The sequence below is a fragment of the Panthera tigris genome, chromosome D2 (genome assembly GCF_018350195.1).
Source record: "Panthera tigris isolate Pti1 chromosome D2, P.tigris_Pti1_mat1.1, whole genome shotgun sequence".
Classification (NCBI taxonomy): domain Eukaryota; kingdom Metazoa; phylum Chordata; class Mammalia; order Carnivora; family Felidae; genus Panthera; species Panthera tigris.
The window spans coordinates 38802019-38823577 of NC_056670.1; the positions used below are offsets into that span (position 1 = coordinate 38802019).

At 49.8% G+C, this 21559-nt stretch overlaps 1 long non-coding RNA gene across 13 annotated transcripts in view; it reads right to left on the minus strand.

The window, feature by feature from the left end:
* LOC102969232 overlaps window positions 1-21559 on the minus strand; it is a 32961-nt gene continuing 11402 nt past the window's right edge. For 7 of the 13 annotated variants that reach the window (XR_006209418.1, XR_006209419.1, XR_006209407.1 and 4 more), the window contains 3 exons: window positions 19767-19948; window positions 8150-8233; window positions 1-382 (listed from right to left, as the gene is read on the minus strand). This is a non-coding gene — a long non-coding RNA (uncharacterized LOC102969232). Of the gene's footprint in view, window positions 383-4217; window positions 4418-5613; window positions 6256-7513; window positions 7546-8149; window positions 8234-15152; window positions 17327-19766; window positions 19949-21559 lie in introns of those variants that run through there. The other 6 variants (XR_006209414.1, XR_006209415.1, XR_006209413.1 and 3 more) reach the window with 6 other exon arrangements.

A 21559-nucleotide genomic window follows, 5' to 3' on the forward strand; every position in this document is an offset into this window, starting at 1 on the left:
CCAACATGGGGCTCAAACTCACACCCCCAAGATCAAGCATTGCACGCTCTTTTGACTGAGCCACCCGGGGGCCCCTTCAAAACAACTTAATGAATGTCAAGTACTATAAACGTAAAATGACTTTCATTATTTCTACTTAATTTCCTTATTTTTACTCAAATGTAGTAATCCTCTCCATCACCTCCCAGGCTAATGATGATTCAACATCTGTGTGCAGTAATGAGAAGCTCACTTTCTATATTTGGGCATCTCTGATTCCGAGAACATCTTTCCTCTGTCCAGTTTAAAAGGATCTCTCCGTAATTTCTTGCCACTCTTCTTTCCACGCGCTCTTCTTTCCACGGTCTCCGACTGTCAGGCAGCCTGTTGCTTCCTGGGTCAGCTGTTCAGAAATAGGATCGCTGTATCATGACCTTCTTTGGGCTTATCTCTAGGAAAGCATTTTACTACAATTCCTCCCTTCCTTCCACCCACCATGCAGGTTCCCAACCTTCAGCATCTAACCATGCGGCCCAAAGGGCGGTGTCTCCAATTGCCCACAGGCTCAAGGCCCATTTCAACATTTACAGTAAACATGTGACTGAGCCAAAGTCAAACACTTAATGGACTGAGCCACCCAGTTGCCCCTTTAAAATTTGTATTTGATCATTTTATTAAATGATGAGTGATTCCCGGGGCACCTGGATGGCTCAGTTAAGCATCCGACTTAAACATCAGGTCATGACCTCACAGCTCTTGGGTTCGAGCCCTGCGTCGGGCTGTGCTGACACCTGTTTCAGATTCTGTGTCCCGCCCGCCCCCCTGCCACTTCCCTGCTTGTGCTCTGTCTCTCTCTCTCAAAAATAAATAAGCATTAAAATATGTTTTTTTTTTTAATGATGAGTGATTCCCATGTAAAGGCTCCAGGAACATTTTTGAGAAAACCGAAGTGCAGGTCAGATAATATTTTGATGGGTTTCTTGGAAATATTAACAGTTAGGAACCTCATATAGTCTTCTAGATTGGGAATGTGGGGGTGGGTTTGCTTGTAGGCCCTTGAAATCCAAAAGCCAGGAGCGACCGGGCTAAATAAATGGGTGGAGAATGGGAATCCTGGCGGTCTCAGACTTCCGGGGCAATGCCCTTAGGTCCTCTCCGAGCGGTTACCTTCGCTGCTCTGGAGGCCAGCCCGGGGAAGGTGCGAGTGAGCCAGGGCAACCTTGATTGTTGAGATGGTGAACTGGGAAGGGACTGGGGGCCAGCATGCTGGGGCTTTGGCTACAGAATGGGCTCGTCTTGTGCAGGACTGGAATGAGCCTGGTCTTTTCCTCTCCTGGAGATATCCTCCAGGAGGTCCCGTGCCTGTACTTCTCCCCAAGAATGAAGGGAGGGGATAAGTTTTGTTACACTAAGATAGGCACAGCAGAGCATCCAGGAAGTGACAAAAGAGAAGATATAAAGTGGAGTTATTTGCCAGAGCTCTGAGACGCCCCAGCCCTGGGGGTGGGGGTGGGGGTGGGCAGTGTTAGAGATCTGGGGGGCCTTCCTGGGGAAGGAGGAGTCAGTTGAAGCCTGTGTGTCCAGGTGAGAGTTAAGGGGAGGTATAGAAGTGGCAAAGTGCATGATGTCCACAGGGACTACAGAGGCAAGAGTCGGGTCTGGCCTGAGGGTAGGTTAATTTGGGGAATGCTACGTTTAACAAAGTCACGCAGTCTTCTTTACCACAGAGCTTTTAACATGGTGGTATGACCTGTGAATCTCCAGGTTTCAAATATTCCATGTTCCCGCAGTCAGGGACCCTTTATTTAGAAACTGCTGCGGAAACTAGGGAGAAAACACGAAGAGGTTTGACGGGCTAAGATCACGACAAGCCTGACTGAGGTGCTCAGTCTTTCCTGTGTAGGAGGAAGGTGGGCTGAATACTAAACATGCAGATTCCCGGGCCCCATCTCCTGATGAGAGCTGGGGAGCAGGGCCCAGGAATCTACGTCTAACAAGCTGATGCCCACGTGAGGGTTCTAGTGACCACACTTTGAGAACGGGGAGTACAGATGAGACAGTATCAATGCTCAGAGGGCCTGGAAACTACAGCTCAGACGGCAGTCACAGATTCAAGCCTCTGTCGGGGTAAAGGGCTGAGAGCTGAGAGCCTGCGGTCACTCCACCTCCCCCTGCTTTAAGGGATGGGGGTGGGGAGAGCTGAGCTGCCTACCTTCCGTAGAGCAGAGAAGGTCCCAGCAAAGCCACTCGTCTCCCCCCTGGTGTCGGTGATCAGGTACTGCAGGTCAGGGCTCACAGACCCAGAGAGCACCCGCAGCAGCCCCCGGAAAAGTAAGCAGACAAGGCTCCCCTCAAACCTTGCTTCTTCCAGGAAGCCTCTCCTGACTTCCTCCTCCTTTCTACGCTCCTGCAGTGCTCATTTCTGAAACGCACGATCTCCCTTGGCTACACCTCTTCCTGATGTCTCTACAACGGTCGTTTTCAAGCTTATGCAAACACTGATAGCTTTGTCTCATGAAGCAGGGAGCCTTAGGGATACTGTCGACAGCTGAAGGTCTACGGACTGCAGTTAGAGGTACAAAGACAGCAACCGAGGGACAAATACCAGCGACATAGCTGGCCAGGGAGAAGGGGAAGGGGAGTCAGAAATCTCCCATCCATTAGGACTCAACTTCAATAAAGTAGATTAATTAAGAGACAGCAGAGGGGCGCCTGGGTGACTCAGTCAGTGAAGCCTCAAACTCTTGGTTTCGGTTCAGGTCATGACCTCCCAATTTGTGGGTTTCAGCCCCACAGGGGGCTTGCTCTGACAGCACAGAACCTGCTTGGGATTCTCTCTCCCTCTCTCTCTTCCCCTCCTCCGCTCATGTGCACACAGTCTCTCTCTCTCTCTCTCAAAATAAATAAACATGAAAAAAAATTTTTTTAAAGAGACAGCAGAAAGGCTACCTATGTGGAAAAGGCAAACTCATGGAGACATACATTAGCTCAGTGGTTATCAGGGCAGATTGGGGGCTGAACTGAAGAGAGTAAATGCTTTGCAGTCAGGCTCCAAGGCAGGAGGAGGGGTGGGTTAGAGAAGGCTCCAGAAAGCACCCTACCTCCATAGACCACATGACAGTAGTGGAGAAAGATCAGCCTGCTCAGCCAGCACACAGAACCCTCCCAACCCTGCCCTGGCCACTGACTAATGTCTTAGGGACGTGACAGGCCCAGAAAGTACACTGCCAAAGATTCCTTGAGCAGTGGGTCATAGGATCTCGGGGGGAAAATGAACTTAACAGTAAAAGCAGCTGACTTGATTAGAGCTTCCAATGTGCCAGGTGTGGTGTGCTACAGGCTTTACATATATTATCTCATTTAACCTTCACAACAATCCATGGAGTTATTATGCCCCCATGTAACAGAGGAGTGGACTGGAGTCCAGAGATGTTAGGTGATCTGCACAAAGTGACACAGTAAGACAAGAACGGGATTTGAAATCAGGAACCTCTGGCTTCAGAGCCCTAGGTCTCAACCACTACTGCTCTTTTCTGCCACAGAGGCCACCTCCCATCACCCCAGTGACAGGGGAGTCTCTTCCCCCGCCTTCCTGCAGGGCACCTATCCTGCCTTGGTTTGCACACATCTATTGGTAGGTACTCACTATTTTCCCAGGAAGATCATGCTTAAATGAACTTAAAGTTGACTTCTGAGTACATCCACCCACACTCAGTCACCCCTTTGGGGCCTGAGATAGTTGTTGGTGCTGCCCGTCAAACATTTCCACCTGCTCTTGGGCACTGGGTAGGATTGTACTTCCTGGCCTCCTGAAATTAGGTATTCCCACATGACGTCCTCTAACCAAGGAAATGTGAACAGACACTTTAAAAGACAGTGTAAAGTTCACCACATTCCTATGCTGCAGGGTTTGGGGGGCTCATGTCTGTCTGGAGGAAAACCCACTTGGCTTGGACCCCCAAGTTACTAGGACGAGCAGAGCCCCCCTCTCAAAACTGCCCTGATCTGTGCTGGGTGCAAGAAATAAGTCTTAGCTGGGTAAGCCTGAGATTTGGGGATTGTTCGTTACAACAGCAATGCCTCGCCTATCCTGGCTGACTGGGTCCCACAGAGCAAGTCAATCTGCTCGGGGCCAGCAACAACCCAGCCTCCCCCAAGTCTTCGCTAAGTTATGTAGCCCCAGTTTTTTCGGCTGAGCCTCCCATGACTTGGTTAGTTGACTTCTTACCTACCCGCTCTTTTCCTCTGGACACATCGCGATGTGAGAACCGGGCACAATAGTCCAAGAGCAATTGGCAAAGCCTGTTGCCTCCTCCCTCGTCCTCAGTGCCCTCCCCTAGTGATGCAGCCAATGGTTCCACTGGGCCTTCATCAGGTAGATGAGGTAGTCCCAGCCACCGATTCTGTTCCCACCTGCCTGGTCCTAATTCTTTGGGCCCTGGATAAAGAGAAGGCTCAGGATTTAGAATTAGACTGACCTGGCTTTTAATCTGGACTTTGCTACTAACTTAACTGGATTACTGTGGGCAAGTTACTTAACCTCTCTGAGCCTTTTTCTCAAACGAAGGACAGAAATAACAAGACCGACCTTGACATAGTTTTAAGTATCAGGTAAAGTACCCAGAATCCCCCTGGTGTCCAGTGGGTCTGTGCAGATACTATTTCCCTTCCTTTCCCTCTCACCTCCTTTTCCTTCAGGCTCCCAAGATGGGGAAAGGGGAAAGCATTTCTGGAATGAGGCCCCGGGTGATTCCTATTCCACTGCTGTGCCCTAAACCAAGTCTTAGGCCAGCCAGGGGCCCCCCACCCTCCCTTTTCCAGGTCGCAGCTGTCTGCCCCCCCCCCCAGTCCCCATTCCAGGGGGCTGCCCCATGGGGCTGGGAAAGAAGGAAGTGGACTCTAGGCTGCAGATGTTCAGAGCTCAGAGAAGGCTGCTGAGCTAATCCCGAGGCTGCTGGCAAGGCTGGGCCAGAGCCTCAGAAGTAGGCTTCCAAGAGGCCCTCTCCTGCCTGCCGGCTGCCTGTGGCTCGGCTCAAATTTCCGAGGCCCCCAGCTCAGGAACAGCTGCGTGGCTTCCCCTCCCTGCCTCCGTTTTCTCTTCTCTCTTCCCCCGACATGAGTCAAATGGACAGCGGAGCAGCGCTAGCCAGGGGTCTGGACAGAATCCAGACGTCTCCCAGCCACTCGACCCAGTTCTCTGAAGCCTTAAGGAGCTCAGACCCACGAGGTTTTGGGGGCCTTTCAACTTGGGGACACATTTCCTGCTGCTCTTCGTTTGGCGGAAAACCTCGGGCCCAGCTTTGATGCTCGGATTTTTGTCTGCCCCTCTGCTCCCTGGCTGGGTGGGCTTTTCAAGATAAACTCTAGCCAGTGTGGTGGAGCGGAACTAGGCTTGGAACTGGGGCCTCTTAGTTCAACAGCAACCCCACCTCTAAGCCTCCCCAGCTTCCTCCTCCCCCCAAGTCTCTGCTTGCCTCTTCCAACTGCCTCCTGGGGTGCTGGCCTTTTGACCTCTCTTCCCCATCATCACCCCATCATCACCACCCCCAGTAGAGGGGTGTGCATGTGGGTGCACATGCTCGTGTGTGTGCTCACTACCATTTTCTGGATGCTTGTTACATGAAAAGCTTGCTTTATTTTATCCTCCGTCATCTCACTTTTTCTCTCTGACAAATACAGAAATGGAGAGGAGAGGGTGAGAATCTTGACTTATTCATGGAAATAGGAAATGACAAATCCAGGGTTTGGTCCCAGTTTTGATGTTCTGATGACCTCTGAGCCCACTATGCCCTTTCTCCAGCCAACCATGGGGCCTGGTAAGGACCAGATCAGTCACCTGCCCGGGAGCATGCAGGGCAGCTGCGTGATTTATCCCCATCCGGATACTGAGCCCACATCAGCCACAGATGTGTGTATGCCCTTTCAAGGTTGAGTCCGAGGAGATCCTGACTGAGCTAGTGGGGGGGACCCCACCATCCCAGTGTGCCGGGATAGAGCGTGTGATGGGGTGGCAGAATCTGTCGTTCTCGGCCAGGTCCCCAGTCCCTGGCACAGGACTGTCCCTTTTTGTGCTGGGAGTGATTCCAAATGAACATAAGGGGACTTTTCATGAGTGACCTCATCCACCGAAGCTGGTGTCCACCAAAGAAACCGGGTTCTGAGCCAAGGCGGGGGAACGCCTGCCGTCACGGGTTTGTTGAAGGACTGCGTGGAGGGGTCCACCAGGTGTCTCCTAAGCGGTTTTCAAGGGTAATTTTGACTCTATGCAATCTCTGCCTGTAATTACAAACTAAGTCCAAATATGAAGAGCTGTCCTTTCCTCCCAGGGAACTTGTCTCTAATGGTGGGATCCCAGGACAGGGGAGAAGTCTTAGGAGGGACTGGAGACCTGGGGTCTTTAGATAACCGGGTCCCCAGAGCTCCCTGTTGCTTCTCCCCATCTAGGTTTTTGGTGTGGGGCAATGCGGGAGCGTTGGACAGAGAATGGGATCTGGGCTCCAACGTGGCTCTGCAGAGGGACCCTGAGCAGGTCACTTATCGTCCATCTGGGCCCCAGCTTCCCCATTGGACAGACAAGGCTGTTGGACGAGTAATCCTGCTGAGATGCTGGGGCCCCTGGGGGCTGCTTCTGGGATGGGCAGGGCCCCGAACCCCGGTCCAGGGGGGCAGCACTGACTCTAAGACCGCTGGTCTTGCCTGAGGCTCCCGGAAGCCTGTGCCCACTACTGGTGCTTGCTTCTGATTCGGGGCCGGCTGCTAGACCTGCTTCCAGCGACGGTGTCATCACTTCATTTTCCAGGTGAGAAAAACACCTGTGTTGCCTCTGGGGCCTTCCCCTTCCCAACACCTCCATCCTCCCTCTGTCCCTCTGTTGTGATGTCCCCATGTCCTGTGTCTTGTGTCCTAGCCAGGACTGCCCTTCTGCAGAGCCTCAGGTCCAGGTGCCCGCAGGACCCCCCATAACCAACTAGGCACCCCTATTTCCTCAAAGAACTGCCCTCTGCCCTCTTCCTCTGTTTCAAAGTCTACATTTTGGCTTGAAATAGTCATGACCCCAATTTTCCTTCAATACCAACTGGGTCACCTTGGAAAGGTCACCTCAACTCTGAGCCTCAGCTTTGACATCTTGAGATAGGGGCTCTAATAATAATAGTAATTCCAGCAGTGACCTCGTGTTGGGTGCTTATCATGAACCAGGCTGAAAATCAAGTCTTTACATACAACTCAACACCAAAAACACAAACAGCTTGAGGGCACCTTCGGTTAAGCACCCAACTCTTGATTTTGGCTTAGATCATGATGTGAGATCGAACCCCAACTTGGGCTCTGTGCTGACAGCATGGAGCCTGCTTGGAATTCTCTCTCTCCCTCTCTTTCTGCCCCTTCCCCCCTCACAGTAAATACACATTAAGAAAAAATCTGATTAAAAAACGAGCAGAGGACCTGCATAGACATTTTTCCAAAGAAGACACAGAGATGACCAGCAGACACATGAAAGGATACTCAACATCACTCATCATCAGGGAAATTTAAATCAATTGACCACAATGAGATGTCACCTCACACCTGTCAGAAGGGCCAGAATCAAAGCAACAAGAAATAACCAAGTGTCAGTGAGCATGTGGAGAAAAAGGAACCCTTGTCCACTGCTGGTGGGGTATAGCCACTATGGAAAACAGTAGGGAGGTTCCTCCAAAAATCAAAAATTAAAAAAAATTAAAAATAGAATTACTATATTATCCACCACTGGGTATTTACCCATTGAATATAAAAATACTAATTTAAAAAGATACATGCACCCCTATGTTTATCACAACATTATTTACAAGAGCCAAGATATGGAAGTAACCCAACTATCCATCCATAAAAGAATGGATAAAGAAGTTGTGTATATACACACACACGCGCGCGCACACAAACACACACACACACACACACACACTGTAATATTACTCAGCCGTAAAAAATAATGAGCCCTTGCCACTTGCATCAATGTGGATGGAGCTAGAGGGTATTACGCTAAGTGAAGTAAGTCAGAGTGCACAGCAGCAAAAGCCAAAAGCCCCTCCATCATCAATCAACCCTTGGGGTGAGCAGAGTCCCAACCAGAGTCCTCCCCATAAAGTGTTAGTCCTCTCATGGGGACTATGAATGCGAAGGAGCACATCACCTGCTTGCCGGGGCAGTGGCTGGGCAGTGCGTCCTGGAGAGTCTGACTTGCTTTGGCCTTTATTCAGATCCCGTGGCCCTGGGGCTGAGGGACAAGGAGATGGGAAGAGAAGGAAAGTGGGAAGGAGGAAAAGGGTGAGAACGAGCCCCCGTGGGAGCCTCTGAAGCTCCATCACATACTGTGATGTATGAAGCCTAATGTGCCTGAGCTCCCACCAAAGCCCTCCTGAACGCCATCAACTGGACAGGGCTTGGCCTGTTTAGGTGGGGAAACAGTCCCAGGGATCAGCAGTGGCTTGCCCAATCTGCAGCCGCACCAGGGATCAAACCCAGATCTTGTGATTCCCAGTTTGGGCTCGCTCTGCCTTCTTGACATCAGCGTGGCGCCTGAGTGCAGGCTTGGAGGGGATGTTCTGCCTCCCCTGTGGGCCCATTCTACAGTTGGGGAAGGAGATGAGTGGGTCGGTCTCCTTCCATCAAATGGGCAGGGGACGGAAGAGCGAGGGCTGGAGCTGGGGCCCTTGTTCCAGCTGCCCCCTACGGCCCCTGCAAGCCTATTCTGCCCTAGCAGCTTCCCTCTCCATCCTTAAAATGGAAACTTTATCTCCCTGGCAGGTGGTTGCGGAACCCAATGAGACCAACCATACCTACGGAAGGGAGTTGCAGGCTGTGACGCCGAGGGGAGACAGGCATACTGCCTCCTCTGGCTCAACGTGGCCCTGGGGAAGGCGAGGTCAGGCTGTCCTGTGCTGCTGGAGGAAGGACTGACCCAAGTGGGTGTTTACCTCACCCGTCTCTGCGGTTGGCTTCGGGCCCCTTTGGCCAGTAACACACTTAAACCAAACCTGGCTCCTGGCCGCGGTCCCCAGCTCCGGGAAAGAACTACACGCAACGTGCCTTAATCTGCCCACCTCCCCGGACTTGGGCTAAATTAAGTGCATCCCAGGCAGTAGTTCCGTCCCTAGAAACCCAACACGCTCTTCTTCCCTCCCCCCTCCCCCCACGCACAGCTGTGCCTTCCATCAGGCCAGGTGGCTGCCGAGTTGACAGGCCTCCCAGCCGCGGCCCCGGAGGCTGTCCTCTGGCCCCCTGCTGTCCCTGGGTGGTGAGTGGGGGGACAGCAAGAGGAAGGGAGCTACCCCCATACCCTCACCACAGCCCAAGCCCAGGTGGAATGTTGAGGCTAAGCCCCGCCCACCCGCCTTCCCCTCTTCCTTCCACACATACTTTTCCAGCCCCTTCTGAATGCCGGGCAGGCTCCTCCAGGCACATGAAAGATAAAACGGATCCCTGCCCTCAGGGAGCTTATGTTCCCCTGAGGGGGACCAAGAGGGAGCACACTGGCTATAAAGGAAGCAGCATTAGAAGGTGCAAGTGTTACGCTGACAAAAGAGAAAAAGGAGACATCCGTGAAGGGGTCAGGATTGCGGTGGGGCGGAGGGGGCAAGCACTGCAGGCTGAATGAGGGAGTCTGGACAGGCTTCCCAGGGAGGAAAACAGCTGAAGAGGCCTCCGGACCCCCCCCACCACCCGAGCCCCCACAAGCAAGGTTAAGGTTGGAGATGGCCGGCATCTGGCGCTAGTTCTGACTTTTTGCAGGGGTGGGAGGGACATAGAGTTGTTGACATGGCTATTCTGGGTCAAGCTAGGGGAACAGCTTCTCCCTGTCCTGGGCAGGGAGGAGGCTCTCCTGCGGGTGTAAGAGCCCCTGGAGCTCAGGTGGGCCCAGAGGGAGACCCGCGGTCGGGATGAGGCCAGCGTGAAGCCCCCGCACGTGCCAAGCATTTGGGCCTTATTTAAAACAAAAGAACCCCAGTGGACACACACTGACACAGGCCTTCGCTGGGCACGCCGAGCCACGTGGCAAGGGGGGGGCGGGGCAGCCACAACACGGGTGCTGCGAGAGGCATGGTGTTTGTCCCAGACCTGCCCTCCCCTCCTACACGCGCTCCCACACACTGGACCGCACAGACTCACACACGTGGCACAGCACACACCCATCCACCCGATGAGAACATGCCCACCACACACATACCCATGCGTACCGCACCGCCAGACTCCGAAGGACCCCCTGTGCACACTCACATAGACAAATGCCACACAGCGGAGACCCACAGCACATATACACACGCCGTATACACACGGACAATACGCCACAGACCCATCACACACACACACACGCACACACGCACACACGCAAACACGCACGGGTCTACACAAACACACACATAACCGCACATCACAGACCCACCTCGTATAGCCACCCACTGCCACAAACACACAGGCCACCCCCGGCCCCTCAAAACACTTTGTCGTACATAAAGCACACGCCGAGAGCATCTAGACTAGCTGTCCAAAACTTTCTCTGTCACTTACAGAGCCGGGCGGGTTCTGACCTCCTGACTGGCCCCGATGAGGAATCCATCGGGCACCCACTGTCTCTCTGTTCCAAGGCAGCACAGAGGGAGAAGGTCAGAATTTTCTATGTGTCACTTCATAAAATGCCCACTCATGAGGGACCTTTTCTTTCATCACGTGGGGCTCTCTGGGACAAGGGGAAGGTCCTCTGGCATAAATACCAGAAATCAGATTTCACTCCTAGCCTGTTGGCTACTGGGTACATGTGTGTGTCACTGGGTAAGATACCGTCCTCCTCTAAACCTTAGTTTCTCTGCCTGCAAAATGGGAATGGAATCTGCTTCTGCCAAACTTCGCCACCGGGGTGAAATTCTGTGTGAAGTTGCTTTGCAACTTGAAGAAATACCAGTACAAAATAGGATTGCCAGCAATTTGGGCAAGTTGTACAGGCTTTGTTGCCTAACCAAGGCAGGAGGCTTGGGGGGTGGGTGGGGGGAACCTATCTTCTTTTCTTCTGTCTCCCCTGCTGCTTCTAGGGGGAGGCTCACTGGAGTCACAGAGAAATTGAGATGGTGCTTGCAACGCGGGCCATCTCTTCTCATCTCGGCACCCGGCAGGAAGTGATTCTTGCCAGCCGTCATTCTCCCGTGGGCTGTGCAGGGCAGAGAGGTTGGGGATGGCGAGGACGCCAAGGCAGGGCAGAGAGCCCAGCTGAGGAGGAGAGACAGAGAGCTACAGCATCACCAAGGTGCGGCCTGCCCACCCTGCTCGGGGCTGACACCAGCACTCTGCAGAAAGCGCTGGAAGGACGCCGGCGCTGGAAGAGAGCTTCTTAGTGCAAGGTTGCAGTTGCTCTGAGCGGTCTCGGAGCTGGGGGTCCTAGGCAAGAAGGTGACTAGATCCCTGTGGCACGCTGTAAAAACATGCAGGAGGCTCTTAAAGCTTCCTGGAAAATGGGGACTCTGTCCTTGTCAAAAGCCACCAAAGGTTGTAATAGTCTGGGTGGGGGGCCCAGGTTGGCAGCTCTGAGCCAGCACTGCTTTGTTTGGGTCTCTCTCCTGTAACAATCCTAATGGTACCCTCTGGAGAGAGGGCAGCAGTCCTGGGGCTTTGGGGACCAGGCTCACTCATTCTAGTTTCTCTGTCTTGTTGAGGTCCTGCCCTCATCTTCTGATGTGTCTGCATTCTGGTCCAGGAGATCGTGGGGCAGCCCGTAGCCTCTGCCCCAAAGGGTGGGGAAAGGAGCCCTCTCGCTGGCCATTCTGTTTGTCACCCCTCCCTCCCCCCATGTCTCTCTTCCCCTTTCTGCTATGAACTTGGGGAGGCTCATCCTTGTAGACTGAGTCTTCCTGGCTCCTCTGCCTCTGGTTTCTGATCAGCTTGACCAAAAGGAGGCCCAGGGGGGGGCGGTTTCTGGAGGACAAGAGGAGCAAGCCCCAGGGGTATTCCTCCCTGGCTCCTCTCCTTCCTCACAAACATGTCTCCATTGGCAGATGTGACCTCCATGATGGCAGTTCCCTCAGGAGACCCCTCCTCCATGGCTCCGGCTCTCAAGGGGTCCAGAACACAGTTTCCTCTTCTGATCCCAGCAGCCTGGGGGTAGTAAAGGCTTCCCACTGTGGCTAGTCTCTGGAGCCTCTCCATTTCCTGCCTGTTTCCCTCCCCCACCCACATCTCTGTCAGTAATCTATTACAGCATCTTCACGGGTGTCACCCAAGGTGACTCTGTGTCCTGTAGAGACCCTACTGGATACAGCCCTTAAGGGAGAGTGATGTATAAACAGCTGGTCCAGATGGAGTGTTACTGACTCTTGGTGTCTAAGCTCTGGATCATCAGCAGCAATCCCTCTCCCTCTTCTCTCCCTATAGATTCTGCTTCTCCTACTGTCTCTCTTTCTAGATGTGCCGTGTGACACCCAAGTGTTGGTCTGAACACCTTCTATTAAATCAAAAATGGCTATCTCAGCGCCTGAATGAATTGGCTGAGAACCTGAGGCGACGAGACTGCCTTTCTCAGCCTCAGTCAAAAGCGTAGGGACCCCAGAGTCAGCTGTCAACATCCTTCTTAATGCAAGAGTCATGTCATGATGGCCAGCCGAGTTCTGCTTGTGTACTTCCAGAGACAGGGAGCTCGGTCCTTCTTGACGCAGTCCACTCTATTTACAAATGGCGTGCTGTAATGACAAGCTCGAAGCAAACTCTGTCTCCCTCACATTTCTGCCCACAGGACACAGCCGTGACCTTCCCACAAGTCTGCACCATCTTCCACACAGCACAGCAGCCTTTCAAAGACTTCAGTAAAAACCGTGTCCTCCTGAACCTTCTTTTCTCCAGGCACTTCGTGTCTAATCCACCCTCCATGCGGATCTTGATTTTGCACACCAGCACAATTCACAAGGGTTTTGGTCACTAAGCCCCACATCTGACCAGTGAAGGCTACACCTTCCCCTGTGACTCCTAGGTGGAGAAGAACATACTCCATGGCCAGCAAAACACAGCAAATTCCCCTCCTTTGAAGGCCCGCTCTGAACATTTCTGTCACCTGTCTCTATCCTCAACCTCAACCAAATTCCAAGACACTCTCCCATAATCTTGGACACACAGTAGGTGCTCAAGAAACGTTAGCTCCCTTTCACCTTACGTGATCTCAATACCCACGTGTCATCGTTAATTCAAAGAAATAACATGCTTCCAGTACATACTAGTTCCAGAAGACGCGAAGATTTTTTTTAAATATATTAAGGCTTCACCAAAAGAAAAAAAATTAAAAAGATATGTTCCCTACCAACAGAGAGCTTAAAATAAGACATAAATAAGCAAATGAACAATAAGATGCTGTAATAAGTGTTACATAGTCCCTCCTTCCAAATTTTTGAAAATTATTCTACATAATTAATTTCCCACAACATTGTGGAGAGAGGTGGTGTTTCAGTCCTCCGAGAGGTAACCAAAAACAGAACAAGCATTTGTATAAAAAAAAAGGATCACTAGGTTGTGGATATAATATATATTATAACATATCTTGAAGTATACCAAGATTATTTTTCCTAATTTGTACACATAAAAAATTTCCTTGGAGTCAATAATTTCTTCTTTATTGACTTACCATATTTTATACATACTTAGAAATTTCATCCCCAGAAGCCCATGGAATGACACTTTTAAAGTGTTGAAAGTAAAAAAAAAAAAAATCTGCCAACACAGAATTACACCCATTGAAATACACTTCAAAAATCAAAGTGTGAGGTTGTAGGAAAATGATGACAATGACATCATTTTTAAATCTCCCCTAATCGTCACAGGTAAACAGAGCAACCGGATAGCAAAACCAAAAACTCACGGACAACACAGCGAAAATAGATAAAACTTGAGCAAAGACAAAACCAAAAAATTCTGGCAAGACTGATCAAGAAGAGATCAAAATTACCAATATTGGGAATATAAAGAAGATAGCAATTAAACCCTACAGATATTAAAAAGATAATAAAGGGGGCACCTGGGTGGCTCAGTCGGTTGAGCTTCCAACTCTCGATTACGGCTCAGGTCATGATCTCAGGGTCGTGGGATTAAGTCCTGTGTCAGGCTCTGCACTGAGTGTAGGACATGATTAAGATCCTCTCTCTCTCTCCCTCTGCCCCTCTCCCCTGCTGACATGCTCACTCTCACTCACTCTCTCTCAGTCGGTTGAGCATCCCACTTTGGCTTGGGTCATGATCTCATGGTTCATGAGTTCGAGCCCCGCATCAGGCTCTGTGCTGTCAGCTGGGAGTCTGGAGCCTGCTTCGGAGGCTGTGTCTCCCTCTCTCTGCCCCTCCCCCGCTTGCACTCTCTCTCTCTCTCTCTCTCTCAAAATTAAATTAAATAAACATTAAAAAATTTTTAAAAGATAATAAAGGAATATTATAAACAACTTGATGTCAACAAACTTGACAACGTAGATGAAATGAATTTCCTTGAAAGACACAAATTACCAAATCCGAATTGTCTTATATCCATTCAAGAAATCAAACCAAAGAGAATCTACAACTGAGTTATTTGAATGAATAAGAATATTTATCAAGGTTGTGGGCTACAAAATGAGAATATAAAAATGGCTTGCATTTCCATTCACCAGTCACAAACAGAAAAGATGTATTTTTAGAAGATGCCATTCATAGTTAAAATAAGAGATAGAAGGTACCTAGAAACAAATTTTGGGAAAGATGTTTGAGTGGAAAAATTGTAAGTCTTTAGGAAAGATAGGAAGACAAGTAAAGGAGGCATAGACCATAGGCATAGATTGTAATATTCAGTATCTTAAAGATGCCAATCTCTCCTCCAACTGATTTAGAGATATAATATTATGATTCCGATATAAATCCTAACGGGTTTTCCTACGAAATTTGATAAACCGTCTCAAATCTATTTGCAAGAGCCAAAAGCCAAGACACTATTGAAGAACAAGACGGGCACGTTATTTCACCAGACATCTAGAATTACTAGAAAGCTATAGCAATTAACACAGTGTGGCTCTGTTGCAAAGATAGACAAATTAACAATGACACAAAATAAAGAGGCCAGACACAGACCTTCGTTTGTTCGGAAATCGCCTTCATGACCAGACTGCACTTGCAGATCTATGAGGAAATAATGGACTGGTCAATAAGTAGTCTCAGGACAAATTTCTATTGAAAGTGGGGAATAATGGAGTCCGAGCTCTACTTCACAGCAAGGGGAGAAATCAATTTTAGGAAGTTGGAATACTTAAACGTGAAAAAGCAAAACTGTAACAATTTTAGAAGAGTATCTTCACGACCTCGGTGTAGAGAATGATCTTTTTAACTCAGAAAGTGAGATAAATATAGGAAAATGCTGATAAATACAACCACTGTGTTTGTTTTCTATTGCTGCACAATAAATTCAGCAGAGCTTAAAAGCACGCCCATTTGTTGGCTCACAGATGAGTTGCCCAGAAACCCACGCACGGCATGGCTGGGTTCCCTGCTCAGGGTTTCACAGGCCGAAAGCAAGGAATGGACTGGGCTGTGGTCTCTGGGTCCTCTGGCACTCTGGGTCCTCTTCTGAGCTCATGGAGTTGTGGCAGATTTAGCTCCTTGAGGTTGTAAGACTGAGGTCCTTGGGTCCTCGGTGGCTGTCCATCAAGATCTATTAGTTTCCTGGAGACCACCTGCATTGCCATGGAGCCCCTCCATCTTCAAAGCCAGCAATGGTACATCAAATCTCTCATGCTTCGAATCTCTGACCTTTTCCGTTTCTGATCTCTAGACTCAGGCTTGAAGGGACCATGTGACTTGGTCAGGCCCAACTGGATAACATCCCACTTGGTTAACTCATACTCAGCTGAGTAGTAATCACAGCCATATCTGCAAAATTCCTTTTGCCACAGACTAGAACATGATCCCCAATGGTACCTATCATATTCCATAACTCCAGTGGGGGGACATTGTACCAGGGTGATGGGCATGGCGGTCATCTTAGAAGTCTGCCTGCTACAACTGCATTACCATTAATAACTTCTCTCCTGCAAAAGACATTTGTAAGAAGGTGGAAAGGCAAGCTACAGAGTGGGATAAACATTTTCCAATATACATAGATGATAAAAGAGTTGTATCTCAAATATATTTTTAAACTCCTACAGATTAATAAGACAGGATGTCCAAAGCAGTAAAAGCCTGGGAACAATAGGAAACAATTCAAATGCCATCCACAGCAGAATGTATAAAGAAATGATAATATATTCATATAATGGATGACTTCAGAGGCAACCATATGGTTCCACTTCTTAAGACTGGTGGGGACAACGCAGGCGTTGGTTCCAGTCTTCCTTCAAGAAGTCTTTCCGACTCCACTGTCCCTTCCCCTGAACAGAAGTCAGAGGAGGGCAGGTGCTTAGCGATCTGGAGCCTAGCCCATGGTGTCACAAACACGGGCACAAGGGAAGAGGACATCTGTCAGACTTTCCAAGGGCTTCTCTTGATGCCCTCCTCCTTTCCTTCCCAGTGCCCATCTGTAATATTTTCTTCATCTTTCAAGATCCTTGGAGACCATCCTAGTCCACGCACCTGATGAGAAACCTGAAGCTCAGAGAGGTCAAGGGTGTGCTTGAGGCACACAGGCACAGGGAGGCGGCCCTGGCTCCCTGGGGTCCGTGTCCTCCTTATTGGCAGCATCCAGGGCTAGGTCATATCTCTGTTCATAGCATCCTTGAAGATAGTCCCTTATAACCAGTAGGTGCTCAGCAAATGCCTCCTCCTCCCTCCAGGTCCTTAGCTAACTTTGAACGAGAGCTTTGCAAAACTATTAATTTGATGCTGCTACACAGGAAATGACCAGCAGATGACAGCATTTACCTTTCCCGGCTCCTCACTCTTCCCCAATTGCAAGCACAAGGAGAGAAAAGTTGGCTTTTCCGTTCTCCAGACTCTGCCGTCAGGGCGTCCAGAGTGCCTATTGCTCCCATTTGAGGCTCTCTTCTGCCTACTCGTTTGCTGAAATCAACATATATCTGCAGAAGCTCCAGTTTTAGCCACAGAAGGAGAGCACAAGGGGTATGCAACCACAACATGAACGCTTTTACTCTCTACGGAGCCTTCTGAAATGCTGCGATACAGTGGGCGGGGAAGGCAGCTTACTCAAGGTTCCCATTTTCATTCGGGGAAACTGAGGCTCAGAGAGGCAAGCCAATGGGCTCAAACTCACACAGCAAGGTCAAATTTTCTGATTCCTACTCCAGCGCACCATGTTCATTTTACCACATCCGTTCTCAAAGGCAAAACCTTCCCTGAAGGCATTTTTCAGCTCATATATACAGACAGGAGATCTGAAAGTTAAAAAAATCATCCAAAATGCTATATGGTGACTAACAAAGGAACAGCACAGAAAACGTGTGGGGGCTCAGAGGAGCAAACCTTACCCTTTTCAGGGTGGGGGCGTGTGAAGAACTGTGAGGTCAGGGAAGAGCTCCTGGAAAGAGAGGAGCTCTTACTCTTGAAAGCAGTCAAGACGTACAAAAGGAAAGGAGCCGTGGCGCAAGTTGTAGATCAGGATGGCAAATGTGTGGCCTGGGTCTGCTACTCTCCTTGTTCTTCCACACCCTCCAGCACCCATGCCCATGGCAGACATCATTAATCAATTGCAGGACTCCCCCTGAGCTCAGTGCCTGCCCAGAATCCATTTTAGCACAGGGCTCCAGGCATCCGCTACCAACCCACAGCAGATGGAAGGCAGATGAAGCCTCTTTGTGCCTCCCCACCCTGCTCTGTGGCCTCCCTGCTTGCCCACTATCCTTTACTGTGCACTTAACTGGGTGCCTGGAGCTGTGCGGAGTCCTTTACACAAGCCTTCCATTTAATCCACTTGACCACAAAGTCCGAGTTTTACAAATAGGCAAAACTGAGGTATAGAGGTGCTAAAAACCTCCAGGTGGCAGCACCAGGATGCAACCCCGAGCCTGTGTGTCTCCAAAGCCCATGCTCTGAAAGTGCCAGAGAGTTGTGATAAGCCACTGGGGGGGGGGGGGGGGGGGGAAGGGGGTTGCAGGGGGGCTGTAATTGAGGCCCTTGATGGGAAGGTAGTGACAAGACTAACTGGTCTGCAGTGGACACTGAGTCCCACAAAACACAGGGCATCGGAGATGCTTTGTTTGTTCATGCATTCCTGGGACATGTATTTATTAAGCACCTACTATATGCCAGATATCTTCTATGCTGGGAGCAGAGCGGTTAACAAACGTAACAAGACACCTCACCCTCGGTTGGGGAAGTCTAACACATGAGTGAATCGGCCTATTTGTCAGGTGCTGTGGGGAAAAATAAAGGGTGGAGAGGGCCATAAAGAGCTATAAGGTCTTTCCAGTCTGGGAGATAAGGGATGGCCTGGGGGCCTGAACTGTTTGGAGCGACTGAGGCAAATCAAAATAAAGCCTTAAAGATAAGATGGATCCTGATGCTCTCTAGGCAAATAATGGTGGTGAAGAGTAAGCCTGGGGAGGAGAGATGAGGGCCTTCCAGCAACATGTGGAGCTCCTAAGGCCTTCTTCACTCTACCAAAGGTGATGTGGCTGGGGGAAGGGCAGTCTTATTCAGAACACACAGGCTCCTGGGCCCCCTTCTGGTTCTGGTAGATGTGGGATGGAGGCAGGGTTCCATTCATGAGTCATACATTTGAGCACCTAATGGAATCGATTTCATTCTTTGGACATCTCTGACCACTGCCAACATCCAGTCCTTTCGATGAGGTTGGAGCAGGGCGAGAGATGACTTTTCAGCCTCTGGGCCCTTACTCTCAGCAGGGCCATGAGTGGGAACTTAGCGTGCCACGAACAGTAGAAAGTATGGAAACTGGTGTCTGTCACTCCCAACAAGTAGCTTGGTGTTTAGTTGGTGGAGGAAAATGACTGGCCTTGAGTCTGTGTAGTAACCCAGGAAGCCTGATGTTCAGAGCACAATGCCCTCTGTGTGCCCAAGCTGACAGATTAGCTAGATGTTGGGGGAAATGAATATGCAAAAAAAAAAAAAAAAAAAAAAAAAAAAGGCCTTGCCCTGCTGGAGTCTTCAGGTCTCCCTTGGGTGCATGACCAATACAGAAGGGAATGGAGAAGGAGGAAGAAATGTCACCCTCCATAATTAGGACAGGGTTTTGGAAGTCTCTTGGTCGATTCTTTCATGCCACCTTGCCCCACCTCCCCCGGAGAGTTAGTTCAGTGCTTTATGGAGGCTTTCTTCTGGCTGTGGGGAACCATGAGTGGTGTTCTTCACTTAGGGTCTGTGAACATTCTAGAAGTATCCGCCCCCCACCCCCACCCCACCAAGCAGGGTGGATTAGTACACATATATGCACATGCATGAACATATGTATCCACACGTATGTGTTTCCAACTTTCTTCAAATGCCGCTGGTTATCAACTTACTACTTTTCAGCTCCAAATTCACCCAAGAATATGTGCTGGGTGATAACGGGCAGAATCCCCATAAGCATCTTTCCTTTACAGTGAGCCTTCTCTGCAGAGGGTATACTGGGAGAACTCTGCAGGAGAAGGGGCTTCTGCTGCTGGTTTTGGCAAGTGTAGGACATCCTATGGTGCCCTTCCCCAGCTACGTGCCCAGGAGGTCCCCCAGAGACCTTAGAGTCCTGTCCAGCCTGGTGATCACCTTCCCATGACCCTCCCAACACTGACACTGTGTGTTCCGTGCTGCCCATCTAACATTGCTGCCTGACTCCTTCTACATGTCCGCAGCCCCACCTTCCAGGTTGTGACTCACCTGTGCTCCCACAGATTGCTTCATCCTTATCTGGCAACCAAAGAGCAGTTGCGGCCAATGCACCGGGAAATTTCTCTGCCGTCCAAGGGGCTGCCACGAATCTTTCTCCAATAAGGCCTGATCCACAGTTTGGAGAGGTGGACCCCTTCCGAGGTTGTCCTTCCTTGGGAAGCCTTCCTCAGCTGTAGGGAGAGTAGCCCTGTAAGGCTCTCTTTACATCCTATAGTTACTCTTTCACCATCGCGTAATATTCTTTATATTACACGTCCATTGCTTAAACCCCTATGTGGTTTCTGTCTCCTGACTGGACCCAGACTGATACAGCACTGGTGGCTCCCAAAAGATCCACCACACCTTGTCCCAGGTAAAACAAAAATATAGAACTCTTAGCTCATTGTTGAGCACACAGAAAATAATAAATCTAAGTGGCTGTGTTACCAAAGTACGTTAGAGATGGACATCAGTTCCCCTGTTACCAAAGTGCTGGCAGCTCTGGGGACTCTCTCTTAGGCATTTCCTCCTGCCTGCTTGACTTGAGAAACATTCTCTCCCGGGGCGGCAGTAAAGTAAGAAATTAGAGCAATCATTTAGAGACCACACACTTCATATTAAATGGTGTGTTAAGAGTTTGATATGTACAGGGGCACACCCGGGTGGCTCAGTTGGTTAAGCATCCAACTTCGCCTCAGGTCATGATCTCACGGTTGGTGAGTTCGAGCCTCTGTGCTCATAGCTCAGAGCATAGAGCCTGCTTTGGATTCTGTGTCTCCCTCTCTCTCTGCTCCTCCCCTGCTTGCGCTCTCTCTCTCTCTCTCTCTCTCTCTCTCTCTCAAAAATAAATACATATTAAAAAATTAAAAAAAAGAGTTTTATATGTATTATTTGTCCCATTTGGAGACAGAAAAAGATTAAGGACTAAAGAAGTTAGAAAGTTGCCCAAGGTTTCATAGCTGGCTCAGGAAGAGCTGGAATTTGAACCCCAGTATATCCTATTCCAAAGCCCAAACTCTTAACCACCATGATGCATTTCTTCATAGCAAACATCTACTGCTGCATCAAGCTCTGTGGCAGATGATTCACAGTAGTTACATAATGTGTCTCCGTAACAACTGTGTTTGGCAAGCTGTGTTTTCGTTCCTACCTTACAGATGACGAGACTAGATTTCTTACCCGCGGCCACTCAGCTATTGAGCATGGAGGCAGAATTTGAAATTGGCCCTCTGACTCCAGAGCTATACTTTCAACATCTACGGTTCCCTGGCTCCCATAACAGAAGTGAACACTGGAATCTAGATCTGGAGACCGAGGTGGGTGAAGCATTGGACAGCAATTGGCCCCTAACTTCCCATATGGTGCCCATTTGTTTCCAACCATGCCATGTGTGATAAAAGATAGAAAGCTGGTGAGGGAAGAGGGTAGAGAGCTAGATGGGTCTCTCTCCCCATGTCATCGCCCCACTATACCTGATCCTAACCCCAACCCTACATGAGAGGGATAATCTGTAGGCACTTCTATAAGACTGGTTTGGAGAGACCTATGTTGGTCTCCAACCCTTGTCCAGGGAGGGGATTCCCTGACACTCAACATGGCAGGCACATCCTCCAGAGAACCTTGCCAACACCCGTGCTCTGATTCCATTTCACCAACTATGCCAATGTGAGTGATTAGTCCCCTTTGTACAGTCTCACGCTTGTTTATCAACCTAGCTCTAAGACCTAGCAGCAGAGGGAGATGTGACCTATTATAAGGGGAGGGAAATATGACCTATTATAAGATCCAGAGTATTTGCAAGT